The following is a 13715-nucleotide window of genomic DNA, read 5'->3' as shown; positions in this document are numbered from 1 at the left end:
AGGCACCATCTAGTTCTTCTGGTCTCAGGATGATGTAGTCTCTGGTTCATGTGGCCCTTTCTGTCTCTTGGGCTCATAATCACCTTGTGTCCTTCATTCTCCTTTGATCCAGGTGGGTTGAGACCAATGGATGCATCTTAGATGGCTCCTTGCTAGTGTTTAAGACCCCAGGTGCCACTCTTCAAAGTGGGATGCAGAATGTTTTCTTAATAGATTTTATTATGCCAATTGACTTAGATGTCCCCTGAAACCATGGTCCCCAGACCCCTGCCCCTGCTACACTGGCCTTTGAAGCATTCAGTTTATTCAGGAAACTTCTTTGTTTTTGGTTTAGTCCAATTATGCTGACCTCCCCTGTACTGTGTGCTATCTTTCCCGTCACCTAAAGTAGTTCTTATCTACTATCTAATTTTATCTAATTAGTGAATACCCCTCTCCCACCCTCCCCCCTCTTGTAACCACAAAAGAATGTTTTCTTCTCAGTTTAAACTATTTCTCATGTTCTTATAATAGTGGTCTTATACCATATTTGTCCTTTTGCAACTAATTTCACTCAGCATAATGCCTTCCAGATTCCCCCAGGTTATGAAATGTTTCACAGATCCATCACTGTTCTTTATCGATGCGTAGTATGCCATTGTGTGAATATACCATAATTTATTTATCCACTCATCCATTTTTGGGCACCTTGGTTGCTTCCATGTTTTTGCTATTGTAAACAGTGCTGCAATAAACATGGGTGTGCATATATCTGTTCGTGTAAAGGCTCTTGTTTCTCTAGGATATATTCCAAGGAGTGGGATTGCTGGATCGTATGGTAGTTCTATTTCTAGCTTTTTAAGGAAGCGCCAAATTGATTTCTGAAGTGGTTGTACCATTTGACATTCCCACCAGCAGTGTATAAGTGTTCCAATCTCTCCACAGCCTCTCCAAAATTTATTATTTTGTGTTTTTTGGATTAATGCCAGCCTTGTTGGAGTGAGATGAAATCTCATTGTAGTTTTGATCTGCATTTCTCTAATGGCTAATGATCATGAGCATTTCCTCATATATCTGTTAGCTACCTGAATGCCTTCTTTAGTGAAGTGTCTATTCATACCTTCTGCCCAATTTTTAATTGGGTTATTTGTGTTTTTGCAGTATTATGTAGATTTTAGAGATCAGGCGCTGATCAGAAATGTCATAGCTAAAAACTTTTTCCCAGTCTCTAGGTAGTCTTTTTACTCTTTTGGTGGTCTTTGGATGAGCATAAGTGTTTGATTTTTAGGAGCTCCCAGTTATCCGGTTTTTCTTCTGCATTCTTTATAATGTTTTCTCTACTGTTTATGCCATGTATTAGGGGCCCTAACGTTGTCCCTATTTTTTCTTCCATGATCTTTATTGTTTTAGATTTTATATTTAGGTCTTTGATCCATTTTGAGTTAGTTTTTGTGCATGGAGTGAAGTATGGGTCTTGTTTCATTTTTTTGCAGATGGATATCCAGTTATGCCAGTACCATTTGTTAAAAAGACTGTCTTTTCCCCACTTAACTGTTATGGGACCTTTGTCAACTATCAGCTGCTCATATGTAGATGGATTTATGTCTGGATTCTCAATTCTGTTCCATTGGTTCATGTATCTGTTGTTGTACCAGTACCAGGCTGTTTGGACTACTGCGGTGGTATAATAGGTTCTAAAATTGGGTAAATTAAGACCTCCTACTTTGTTCTTCTTTTTCAGTAATCCCTTATTTATCCGGGACCTCTTTCCCTTCCATATGAAATTGGTGATTTTTTTCTCCATCTCATTGAAGAATGTTGTTGGGATTTGGATCGGAATTGCATTAAATGTATAGATCACTTTTGGTAGAATAGATATTTTTATAATGTTAAGTCTTCCTATCCATGAGCAAGGTATGTTCTTCCACTTATTTAAGTCTCTTTTGGCTTCTTGCAGAAGTGTACTGTAGTTTTCTTTGTATAAGTCTTTTACATCTCTGGTAAGATTTATTCCTAAGTATTTTATCTTCTTGGGGGCTACTGTAAAGGGCATTGATTTGGTAATTTCCTCTTCGATGTTCTTTTTGTTGGTATAGGGGAATCCAACTGATTTTCGTATGTTTACCTTGTAACCCGATACTCTGCTGAACTCTTCTATTAGTTTCACTAGTTTTCTGGAGGATTCCTTAGGGTTTTCTGTGTATAAGATCACGTCATCTGCAAATAGAGATACTTTTACTTCTTCCTCGCGAATCTGGATGCCCTTTATTTCTTTATCTAGCCTAATTGCTCTGGGTAGGACCTTCAACACAATGTTGAACAAGAGCAATGATAAAGGGCATCCTTGTCTGGTTCCCAATCTCAATGGGAATGTTTTTAGGTTTTTTCTCCATTTAGGGTGATGTTGGCTGTTGGCTTTGTATAAAACCCCTTTATTATGTTGAAGAATTTTCCTTCTATTCTTATTTTGCTGAGAGTTTTTATCATGAATGGGTGTTGAACTTTGTCAAATGCCTTTTCTGCATCAATTGATAAAATCATGTGATTCTTGTCTTTTGTTTTATTTATGTGGTGGATTACATTAATTGTTTTTCTAACGTTGACCCATCATACCTGGTATGAATCCCACTTGGTCATGGTGAATTATTTTTTTGATATGTTGTTGAATTCAGTTGGCTAGAATTTTGTTGAGGATTTTTGCATCTACATTCATGAGGGATATAGGTCTAAAATTTTCTTTTCTTGTGGTGTCTTTACCTGGTTTTGGTATCAGGGATATGGTGGCTTCATAGAATGAGTTTGGTAGTATTCTGACCTTTTCTATGCTCTGAAATACCTTTAGTAGTAGTGGTGTTAACTCTTCTCTGAAAGTTTGGTAGAACTCTGCAGTCAAGCCATCCAGACCAGGGCTTTTTTTTGTTGGGAGCTTTTTGATTACCTTTTCAATCTCTTCTTTTGTTATGGATCTATTTAGTTGTTTTGCCTCTGTTTGTGTTAGTTTAGGTAGGTAGTGTGTTTCTAGGAATTCATCTATTTCTTCTAGGTTTTCAAATTTGGGTATAGTTTTTCATAGTAATCTGATATGATTCTTTTACTTTCAGTTGGGTCTGTTGTAATACCATCCATCTCATTTCTTATTCGGGTTTTTTGCTTCCTCTCCTGCTTTTCTTTTGTCAGTTTGGCCAATGGTTTATCAATTTTGTTGAGTTTTTCAAAAAACCAGCTTTTGGTCTTGATAATTCTTTCAATTGCTTTTCTGTTTTCTATTTCATTGAGTTCAGCTCTAATTTATATACTTGTTTTCTTCTGGTGCCTGTGGGTTTCTTTTGTTGCTCTCTTTCTATTTGTTCAAGTTGTAGGGATAGTTCTTTGATTTTGGCCCTTTCTTCTTTTTGGATGTGTGCATTTATTGACATAAATTGGCCTCTGAGCACCACTTTTGCTGTGTCCCAAAAGGTTCTGATAGGAAGTGTTTTCATTCTCGTTGTATTCTATGAATTTCTTTATTCCATCCTTAATGTCTTCTATAATCTAGTCTTTTTTGAGCAGGGTATTGTTCAGTTTCCAAGTGTTTGATTTCTTTTGCCTGTTTTTCCTTTTATTGATTTCCACTTTTATGGCCTTACAGTCAGAGAAGATGCTTTGTAATATTTCAATGTTTTGGATTCTGCTAAGGCTTGCTTTATGACCTAATATGTGGTCTATTCTAGAGAATGTTCCATGTGCACTACAAAAGAAAGTATAGTTGGTTGCTGTTGGGTGGCGTGTTCTATATATGTCTACGAGGTCAAGCTTGTTGATTGTGGCATTTAGATCTTCCGTGTCTTTATTGAGCTTCTCCCTTGATGTCCTGTCCTTCACTGAAAGTGGTGTGTTGAAGTCCCCTACTATTATTGTGGAGCTGTCTATCTCACTTTTCAATGCCAATAGAGTTTATGTATCTTGCAGTCCTGTCATTGAGTGCATAAATATTTAATATGGTTATATCTTCTTGATGTATTGTCCCTTTAATCATTATATAGTGTCCTTCCTTATCCTTTCTGATGGATTTAACTTTAAAGTCTATTTTGTCAGAAATTAATATTGCTACTCCTGCTCTTTTTTGATTGTCATTTGATTGATATATTTTTTTCCATCCTTTGAGTTTTAGTTTGTTTATGTCTCTAAGTCTAAGGCGTGTCTCTTGTAGGCAGCACATAGACGGATCTTGTATTTTAATCCATTCTGCAACTCTCTGTCTCTTTATTGGTGCATTTAGTCCATTTACATTCTGGGTAATTATGAATAGGTATGAATTTAGTGCTATCATTTTGATGTCTTTTTTTGTGTGTTGACAGCTTCTTTTTCCCACTTCATTTTATGTGCTGAGTAGATTTTCTTTATATATTGTCTTTTCCTATTTGTTGTTGTTGATTTTGTTTCTGCTGTGTCTGTATTTTTCCCTTGTACTTTGTTTTGATGAGTAGCATAGTTTGTCTCCTTTGTGGTTACCTTATTATTTACCTTATTTTTCTAAATTTATAACTAACTTTTATTTCTTTGTATTGCCATATCTTCCTCTCCATATGGATGGTGTATAATTACATTTCTTAGTCCCTCTTTATTATTTTAATGTTGTCTTCTTTTATATAATAACATCGCTGTTACCATGTGTTGGGCTTTTTTTAATCTTGCTTTTTTTTTTTTTTTTTTTTGGATTTCCTTGTCTGGGTTGACTTCTGTTTGCCCTGCTCAGTGTTCTAGTCTTGGGTCGATACCTGATTATTTTTGATTTTCTAACCAAAGAACTCCCTTTAGTATTTCTTGTAGTTTTGGTTTGGTTTTTACAAATTCCCTCAACTTGTATTTATCTGGAAATATCTTAATTTTACTGTCATATAAGAGACAGTTTTAATGGATATATGATTCTTGCCAGGCAATTTTTTTCTTTCAATTTTTTAAATATGTCATCCCATTGCCTTCTTGCCTGCATGGTTTCTGCCGAGTAGTCCGAGCTTATTCTTATTGGCTCTCTCTTGTAGGTGACTTTTCTTTTATCCCTTGCTGCTCTTATAATTGTCTCCTTATCTTTGGTTTTCACAAGCTTGATTATAATATGTCTTGGTGACTTTCTTTTAAGATCTACCTTATGTGGAGTTCGATGAGCATCCTGGATAGATATCTTCTCATCTTTCACAATATCTGGGAAGTTTTCTGCCAACAAATCCTCAACAATTTTCTCTGTATTTTCTGTTATCTCTCCCTGTTCTGTTACTCCAATCACTTGTAGGTTATTTCTCTTGATAGAGTTCCACATGATTCTTAAGGTTTCTTCACTTTTTTAAATTCTTTTATCTGATTTTTCTTCATATATATTAGTGCCAAGTGATTTATCTTCGAGTTCAGAAATTCTAGCTTCTACTTGCTCAATTCTGCTTCTCTGACTTTCTATTATCTAATTCTGTAATTTTATTGTTAATCTTCTTAATTTCTGATTGTTGACTGTCCATGGATTTTTCCAGCTTTTTAAACTTTTCATTATGTTCCTGAATAATCTTTCTGAGTTCTTCAGTTGCTTTATCTGTGTGTTCCTTGGCTTGTTCTGTGTATTGTCTCATTTCCTTCCTGATGTCTTGAAGGGTTCTGTATATTAAACTTTTGTATTCTGCTTCTGGAAATTCCAGGAATGCACTTTCATCTAGAAGATCCGTGGATTCTTTGTTTTGAGAGCCTGTTGAGGTGATCATGGCCTGTTTCTTTATGTGACTTGAAATTGACTGTTGTCTCCAAGCCATCTATAAGTTATTGTATTAGTTTATGTATTATGTATTGTATTAGTTTATGCTTGCTTACTGTGTCGTAGTTTCTTGCTTTGTTTTGTTTTGATATATCCCTATCGGTTGCTTGAGTGAGCTAGGTTGATTATTTTCACCTTTGGAGCTCTGGTGTCCTGTCCCCAGCTGGCTAGAGCTGTTATCAGTCTAGGATTCCATTCAGTTTTCTTGTATGAATTCAGCTCAGGTTTCCAGGTAGCTGATCACCAAGTGTGTGGTACAGGCTCTGTTCTACAGTCTTAGAGGGGCAGGGGTGATTGGCATATATACCCGTATCTGATTGCAGCAGGGGGGTCACGCTCTGAACAAGGCAGGGTGCTGAGAACCGACCCCCAAGTGTCTCTGAGGAAAACGCACCTCTGTTCCCTACAGTGTGCTGGTGGGTGGGCTCTGCAGAGGGACCATGGGCACCCAAAGATTTTGTTGTAAGGACTGGGAGGTACCAGTTATCCCTGGACCCCTGTCGCGGGTGGCTGGGCGACCCAAGTGGAGCCACCAGTACTTAGGTCCCTGTTGTGTGTAGGTGAGGACCTTGTTTAATAGGCAAAGCAATGTCAAGTGTCAAACACTCACCTCTCCACCACACCGCTGAAATGGTTGGAGTTTGCCAACAAGGGCCTATTCTCCCAAAATAGGCCCACACAGGTCCATGCAGAAGGGAAAGGTGCTCAAGATCCATAGACGGTTTATCCCTGGACAGGAGCTGCTTCTGTCCTGAGCTCCCCCAGTTAATGGAGCTAGCAAATTATCTTTTCCCCGAAGTTGGAAATTTTTTCCTTCCCCAAGGCCAGGAGGACGGCTCCAGGTGCTACCAGGGTCTCTCTCATGCCTAGGGATTTAGTCGCTGAAGCTGGTTTGGGGGTGGGAGGGGCACGGTAAAATATACACAAGTACTTAGCTTTTGCCGAGAGCGCCCTTTTGCTCAGGTTCCAGAGGTGCGAGTAGGCTGTGTGGCTGGCTGTTTCTCCGTGAGGAAACTGAGGCTGAACACTAGGGCCAGCCTGCGGCCGCCGCTGCCGCCACTCTGGGAATGGTGCCTGAGGGCTGCCCACAATTCAGGCCCAGCAACTCCTCTTTGCTTCTGAGTGGTCTCTTCCTTCCCCTGCCCCTCAGTTCATTGTCTAAGCTTGCCTTTGATGCTCAGGGCTCCCAGCTTGTCACAAATATACTCATTTCACTTTTTTTCCTCAGGTCTTTGTTGTAAAGAGGGCTGGAAGGAAGCGTCTGTCTATTCTGCCATTTTGGCTCTGCCTCCTCATCATAAACTTTTTAAAGATTTTTTATAGATTTGTATGTATATTCACATGTTATTAATTAAATTAATCCCCATGACAAATCATTTAGGTGGATCTTATATCCCCATTTTATATACATGAAAGATTAAATGCATAGAGTTTCTTGCCCAAGATCAAACAGTTAATAAGTATTAGAGGCAAAATTCATACCTAGGTTGTCTAGAACCAGATCCCATACTCTAATAACCATATCTATATATTCGAAAGGCTTTAATGTGTAAGAGAGTTGCTAACATCGATTTGGGAGTTGTTTCAGAATTCAGTACTAGAACTATTAGGTCAAAGAGAGTTGTCTTTTGACAAAACATAAGGAAAACCTTGGTCAACAATTAGAAGAACTGTCATAAATGGAATGCGTTGCGTTTGAGGTTCTGAACTCATAATAACTAAATTTATCCAAAGAATCGCGATGTATTAATTTGTTAAACATGTCCTGGTGGAGATTTTTGTATGAAGTAGAAGAACCCCAGATACACTCCAACGAAATAGCCTGTGCATTTGACATTAGAGAAGAAATCAGGGGAAAGCAGATCTGTTTTGGCATCTTGTCCTGATATCACTTTTTCCATGTCTTGCCTGGTACAGGATAGAGCCCAGGAGTAGATTTAGAACACCTTGTACAGCATAATTCACATTCACAGGGTGTTTTAGTGAGCACCCGAGAGCAGAATTAACAAATAACTTCTTAAATCCCTGCAATTTTTTCAACTAGCCTTAAACACAGGAGTTATAAAAGTTAAAATCCTTTATTTTATAAAGTCTAAAGAGGCAAGAAGGCACTTGCAATGCACGTTTCCCCATGATGTTCTATCAATGTTACTCAACTTTCTTTGGAAAAGTGAAGAATAATTCTTATTCTGTGACCAATCTTGGACCTCCGTTCACAGACTCAGGAAGCTGCCCAAAGAGATAAACTCTGCAAGATTTTCTGTGCTTTAGCATCCAGATATGTATTTTAAAATGACTTTCCAAACTTTGGCTATTCAATACACTAAGTTGAGTACTAGAAGAAAATGTGAAATGATGAAACTGATTACAACCTAATTAAACAAAAGTACAAAATCTGCCTTTAGATTATTACCCCCGAGCAGCACAGTAGTCACAGAGAAGCATGCTTAAAATACAGCAACAAGAATGTGTATGGAATAATATTTATATATATACACACAAAGTATAGTTTATTATTCATAATCCTTTTGGCTTATCTTAATTATTTTAATTTAAAAAAGAATACATTTCTTCAGTTTTAATCACCTGCTTAGATAAAAATTCTGTCAATTGATAACAACACCTCTTCAAATTTAATTATTACTACAAATCTATCTTAAGGATCTTTGGTTTGGTCTAAGGTCCCTGGGTGGTGCAAATGGTTTACGCCTGTTAACTAACCTAAAGGTTGTTGGTCTGAACCCAAACAGAAGCACCATGGAAGAAGATTCTGGCAATCTGCTTCCATAAAGATTACAGCCAAGAATACCCTATGGTGCAGTTCTACCTTGTAAACATGTGGGGTTCACCATGAGTAAGAATCAACTAGACAGCAAGGGGTCAGTCTGGCCTCTTGGAAAATTAGTCTATATTTCTACCATCTCAATGATAATGTATATTGCCAAATCCCTATCAGTGAAGAAAGCACATTCATACATAAGGCGAACTGTAAACATGAAGGGTATATTTGTGAACAGGAGAAACTTTGATAATATACTAGGAAAGTAAGTTCAAAATGCAAATTAACAGTCCAGCTAGAAACAAAACAAATAGAGCAAACACTGGAATACAAGTATTATGAGAAAGAGAACTTCATTCATTTTATTCCTCATTATTTTCCAGGTGCCTAGAAGAGAACAAGGCACGAAATAAACACTCCATAGATAAATAAGTGAATAAACAATAGTTAGAGAAAATAATCTTTGGTTTTTTTCACTGAATTGCTTACTCAGAGAAATGAGGCAGAACTCAGAAATAATAACACTGTTTGTATGTGTCATTTTACAGGAGGTAAAATTAAAATTATAGTAAAACAGGATAATATAGGAGGTTTTCTAAAAGGAAACAAGAAGAAATTCTATCCAAATAGAAATGCTATTAATTTATTGTCCCTAATTCAGGTCAGGTGAATTTACATGACATTAGGCACACATGTATAAACATGTCTATGTCAAATTTTAGGAAAAAAACATTAGAGACTTTTCTTTGGTAGAATTGCCAAATTTACCTGCAGCAAATTAAAACAAAAGAAAAAAAAAAAAAAAAAGTGACGTTCGCCTCCTCCTTGGATGACTGTGAATTTTTACCTTGTTATCCATACCTTCTGGAGCGCAGTAACAAATAATGATCTCGTATAGAAATAGTAGATTTAGGAATCACCTAAATGATACTGTCAAATTTTAGAGGTTCTATGCCGTCTGAGAGGGCCCTACGTTTATAAACTTCGTAACCTAATAAGGAAAGCAAACATTTGTCAAATAATCTCACAACTACAGAGGTAGGAGCCCTAATAAGTGCTATGAAGAAAATATACAGGGTTCTATGAAACCGTAACATAGGTCGACTCGTTCTAGTTTGCAGGGTCAGAAACTGCTCACCTGAGGAAGTGTTAAGCCAAAAAAATAAGAGATAAGAACCTCAAAGTACAAACAATGCAGATATAAAAAAATATTTCATGATGAAATACGTAGAGACTCAGCAGAATACACATGCCTCCTTAGTGCTCATCAACATACAGTTGGGGTTGGTCCTGATATGGATGACCGCTCCATGGTTTATGCTCCAGGAGAAGAAACCTGCTTCTTTGTCACACCTTAAGTGTATAAGTAATTTGAAAATGGTCAGTGAATATCAAGCCAATTACACTTATGTTTGGGGAAATTATGGTTGGATGTATTGCTGCAAAGAGGAAATTCAGAGCTTAGATATTATATACTGAGGAGAGACTGAATAGTAGCACTTATAAGAGCTAGAGACTTTTTAGTTCTTCCTTCTAAGCCAACTGAAAAGAAAACATACCCAAAGATTCCAAAGCCATAGGGAGTAAGGTACCTATGAAGAACTGAATTCAGACCAGTGTGGCTGGTACACAGAAGGCAATGAGAGGTAAAGGTTAAAAAAAAAGTTAGATGTGCCGAAAAATAGGCTGGGGTCGAATCAAAAAGGGCTTGTTAGCCATAGCAAGGATGATTGCCTTTTCCCGAAAGCCATGTGAAATCACTTAAAGGTTTTAAGCATTTGAGTGATATGATCAGATCTTCTCCAGTACTGAGATGTAAAAATTAAAGATTTTGAACATGGAAGAAAAATATATGATGACTCACTCCTCTGCCTCTTCAGACAATGAATTTATTTTAAGAGCCAAGTGAATTGAGGTACCTAGAACTGGATGGAAGACAAATCACAGGACAATTTTCTGAGAGCCAACTCACCAAAAGGACACTCCACCAAATGATCAATTTGCTGAATGACTAATGTGTCAGATTTAGTGGTTTCCTTTACCTCTTTACTTTCAGTTTATTACATTTATTTTGCCTTTAAAAATAATTTTAAAGGATTTTCAAATTGTCTCTGCACCAGATCTCTACTACAAAAACTGGAGACAATGGGGCAGAGATTTTTTATTATTCATAAGTATAATATATGAATAATAATTCTTATATATATGGGCAACTATTCTTAATGCTACAGTTGTCATACACATTACATATAAGTACATTGTAGAAGATGATCTGATAATTTTATTTTTAAACAGTGATATCTATTTTAAGCAGTTAAGAGGAAAGAAATCTTATATATTTACCCAGATTTACCATTTCAGTTGCTCTTCATTCTTTCTTGAAGATGTGAGTTTCCATCTAATATTATTTCCCTTCAATCCATTTCTTTCTAGTAAGGCAGGTCTGCTGGCAACACATTCTCTTAGTTTTTATTTACCTTGCAGAGGCATATCTAAGGCATGGCAGGTATGACATGTGCCCTGGGTGCCACTTATGGGGGTGGAGGGCATCAATGAACAGTTTCTGTTAGCAGTTTCAATCACCAGCTGTGAAAGATCATTCAGTAATTTAAAACTAATTGCCATATGCGTTATTTTCTGTAGATATACCCATTTATCTGAAAATATCTATCTTTGCCTTGATATTTGAAAGAAGTGTTTGCACTGGATATAGAATTCTTACTCTTTTTTTTTTTTTTTAGCACTTTAAATATTTCATTTCTCTGACTTCTGGCTTCTATCGTTTCTGATGAGAAGTTTATGATCGTTTGATTCACAGAATGTAATGTGTTGTTTTCTTCTAGCTGCTTTCAAGATTTTCTATTTATCTTTGAATTTCAGCTGTTTGACTGTTTTTGGCTTTCTGTTTATTCTGTTCTAGGTTTTCACAGCTTGAATCTATAAATTTGTTTTTACCAAATAGAGGGTTTTGTTTTTTTTTTTTTTGCCATTACCTCTTTAAATATAGTTTATGATCATTTTTTATCTCCTCTTTTTCTGGGATTCCTGTATTTTATGTCTTAGACCCATTGTTATTGTCCCACAGGTCCCTAAATTTCCATCAATTTTTCATTTTTTCTCTCTTCTCTTCATAGTGAATAATTTCTATTGATCTATATGGTCACCATGAGTCAGAATTGACTTAACGACATTGGGTTTAGTTTTTTAATATTAAAGTTCACTATTTTCTCTTTCATCTCCATTAGGATATAATAATATCTGGTGAATTTTTATTTTAGATGTTGTATATTTCAATTCTAAACTTGCAATTTGTTTTTGTTTTCTATTTTGCTACTATCTTCTGTCTTTGCATTCATTACAAGTACATTTTCCATTACCTCACTGAACATAATTTTAATAGATATTTTTAGAGTCTGTCTAACAATTTCACTATCTGGGTCATCGTTGACTTGATCAGTTGGTTGCCTGCCTCCCCAAGAATGGTTCACATATCCTATTTCTTCCTATGTCACATAATTTTGGATTATATCTTGGACATTGCAAATGTTGTGTTGCGGAAACCCTGCAATCTGTTATAGTCCTCTAAAGGGCACTGATGCTTTTGTTTTAGTGAGCTATGAACCTGGTTAGACTCTAATTGCAAATTCCATCTCATTTGGAATAGACAGCAACTCAAATTGTGATTGAGATTGCTTTCAGTCTTTCTGTCATGGTTCAGTGGTCAACTAGAGACTTGGGGCAAAGTTAATATGCTGAATCTGGAGTTCCCTTTCTTTGACTGTCTCCATTCCATTATTTCCCCTTCACGTACCCTGTTTGCTCCAGGCTCCTTCAGGGTTCCTTCAGCAAGCAAGATTCTCATCTCAGTTTCCGTAAGAATGTTAGCAGACCTGTTCAAAGCTACAATTGCAGCTGCCCTCAAGGCAAAGATACAAAATAAACAAACACAAACAAAACAAAACAAAAATCACACAGCTGACTCGGTGTCTGTTGCTTCCTCCATGTTTAAACTCTCCTCTAAAATATGCCTCCTCTTGTTGACTCTCAAGAACATTCATAATACTGTATTTTGTGTGTGTGTTTTTTTTTTCTAGCACTTACCACTTTTGTATTATCTCTGGAAGAATAGGTTTATTAGGAGACTACTGCTGACATTCATTATATTTGAATATAAATAACTATTTTGCAAAAAAAAACATAAAATTATTATTGTGGAAAATATAAACAGTGTTATATCTCCACCCCTGAGCCATCCCTTTCCTTGGCTGCTCAGTCTCCAGCTATGTTTATACACTATTAAGCAGTTGGAACAAAGGAAAATAGAAAAGGTTTTAAAATGATTAGAGAGAGAGAGAGCTGCATAAGACCTCTTAAAATGTTTAAAACCAAAGATCTTACTTTGGGAACTAAGGCAAGCCTGATGCAAGCCATGTTATTTTCAATTACTTCCTATGGATGTGACAGCTGGACAGTGAATAAGGATGTTTGAAGAAGAAATAATGCCTTTGAATTATGGCACTGGTGAAGAATATTGAATATACCATAGACTGGCAGAAGAACGAACAAACCTGTCTTGAAAGAAGTACAACCAGAACGCTCCTTAGAAACAAGGATGGTGAGGCTTTGGTTCACATACTTTTCACATATTATTAGGAGGGACCAGTCCCTGGAGAAGGACACAATGCTTAGTAAAGTAGAGGGTCATCAAAAAAGAGGAAGACCCTAGACGAGATGGATTGACACAGTGCCTGTAACAATGGGCTCAACATAGCCACGACTGAGAGAATGGCCTGGGACCAGGCAGCATTTCATTCTGGTGAACACAGGGTTACTATGAGTTGGAACTAACAATAAAATACATATATATATAAAACATATATATACATACATACACATACACATATATATGTGTATATATATGTATATATACATATACATGTACATATGTATACACATATATATGGAACCCTGGTCTCTCAGTGATTAAGCACTTGGCTGTGAACAAAAAGTTTGGCAGTTGGAATCCACAAGCTGCTCCTTGGAAACCTTATGGAGCAGTTCTACTCTGTCCTACAGGTTTGCTATGAGTCAGAATCAACTCAATGGCAGTAAGTTGTTTCTTTTTTAATGGTATACTTATATACAGTATGTCAATTTGCTGCACTGTGGTGGCTTTTGTGT

Source organism: Loxodonta africana, chromosome 8, assembly GCF_030014295.1.
Source record: "Loxodonta africana isolate mLoxAfr1 chromosome 8, mLoxAfr1.hap2, whole genome shotgun sequence".
Taxonomy (NCBI): Eukaryota; Metazoa; Chordata; class Mammalia; order Proboscidea; family Elephantidae; genus Loxodonta; species Loxodonta africana.
Note: the sequence above shows the minus strand (reverse complement) of the source record.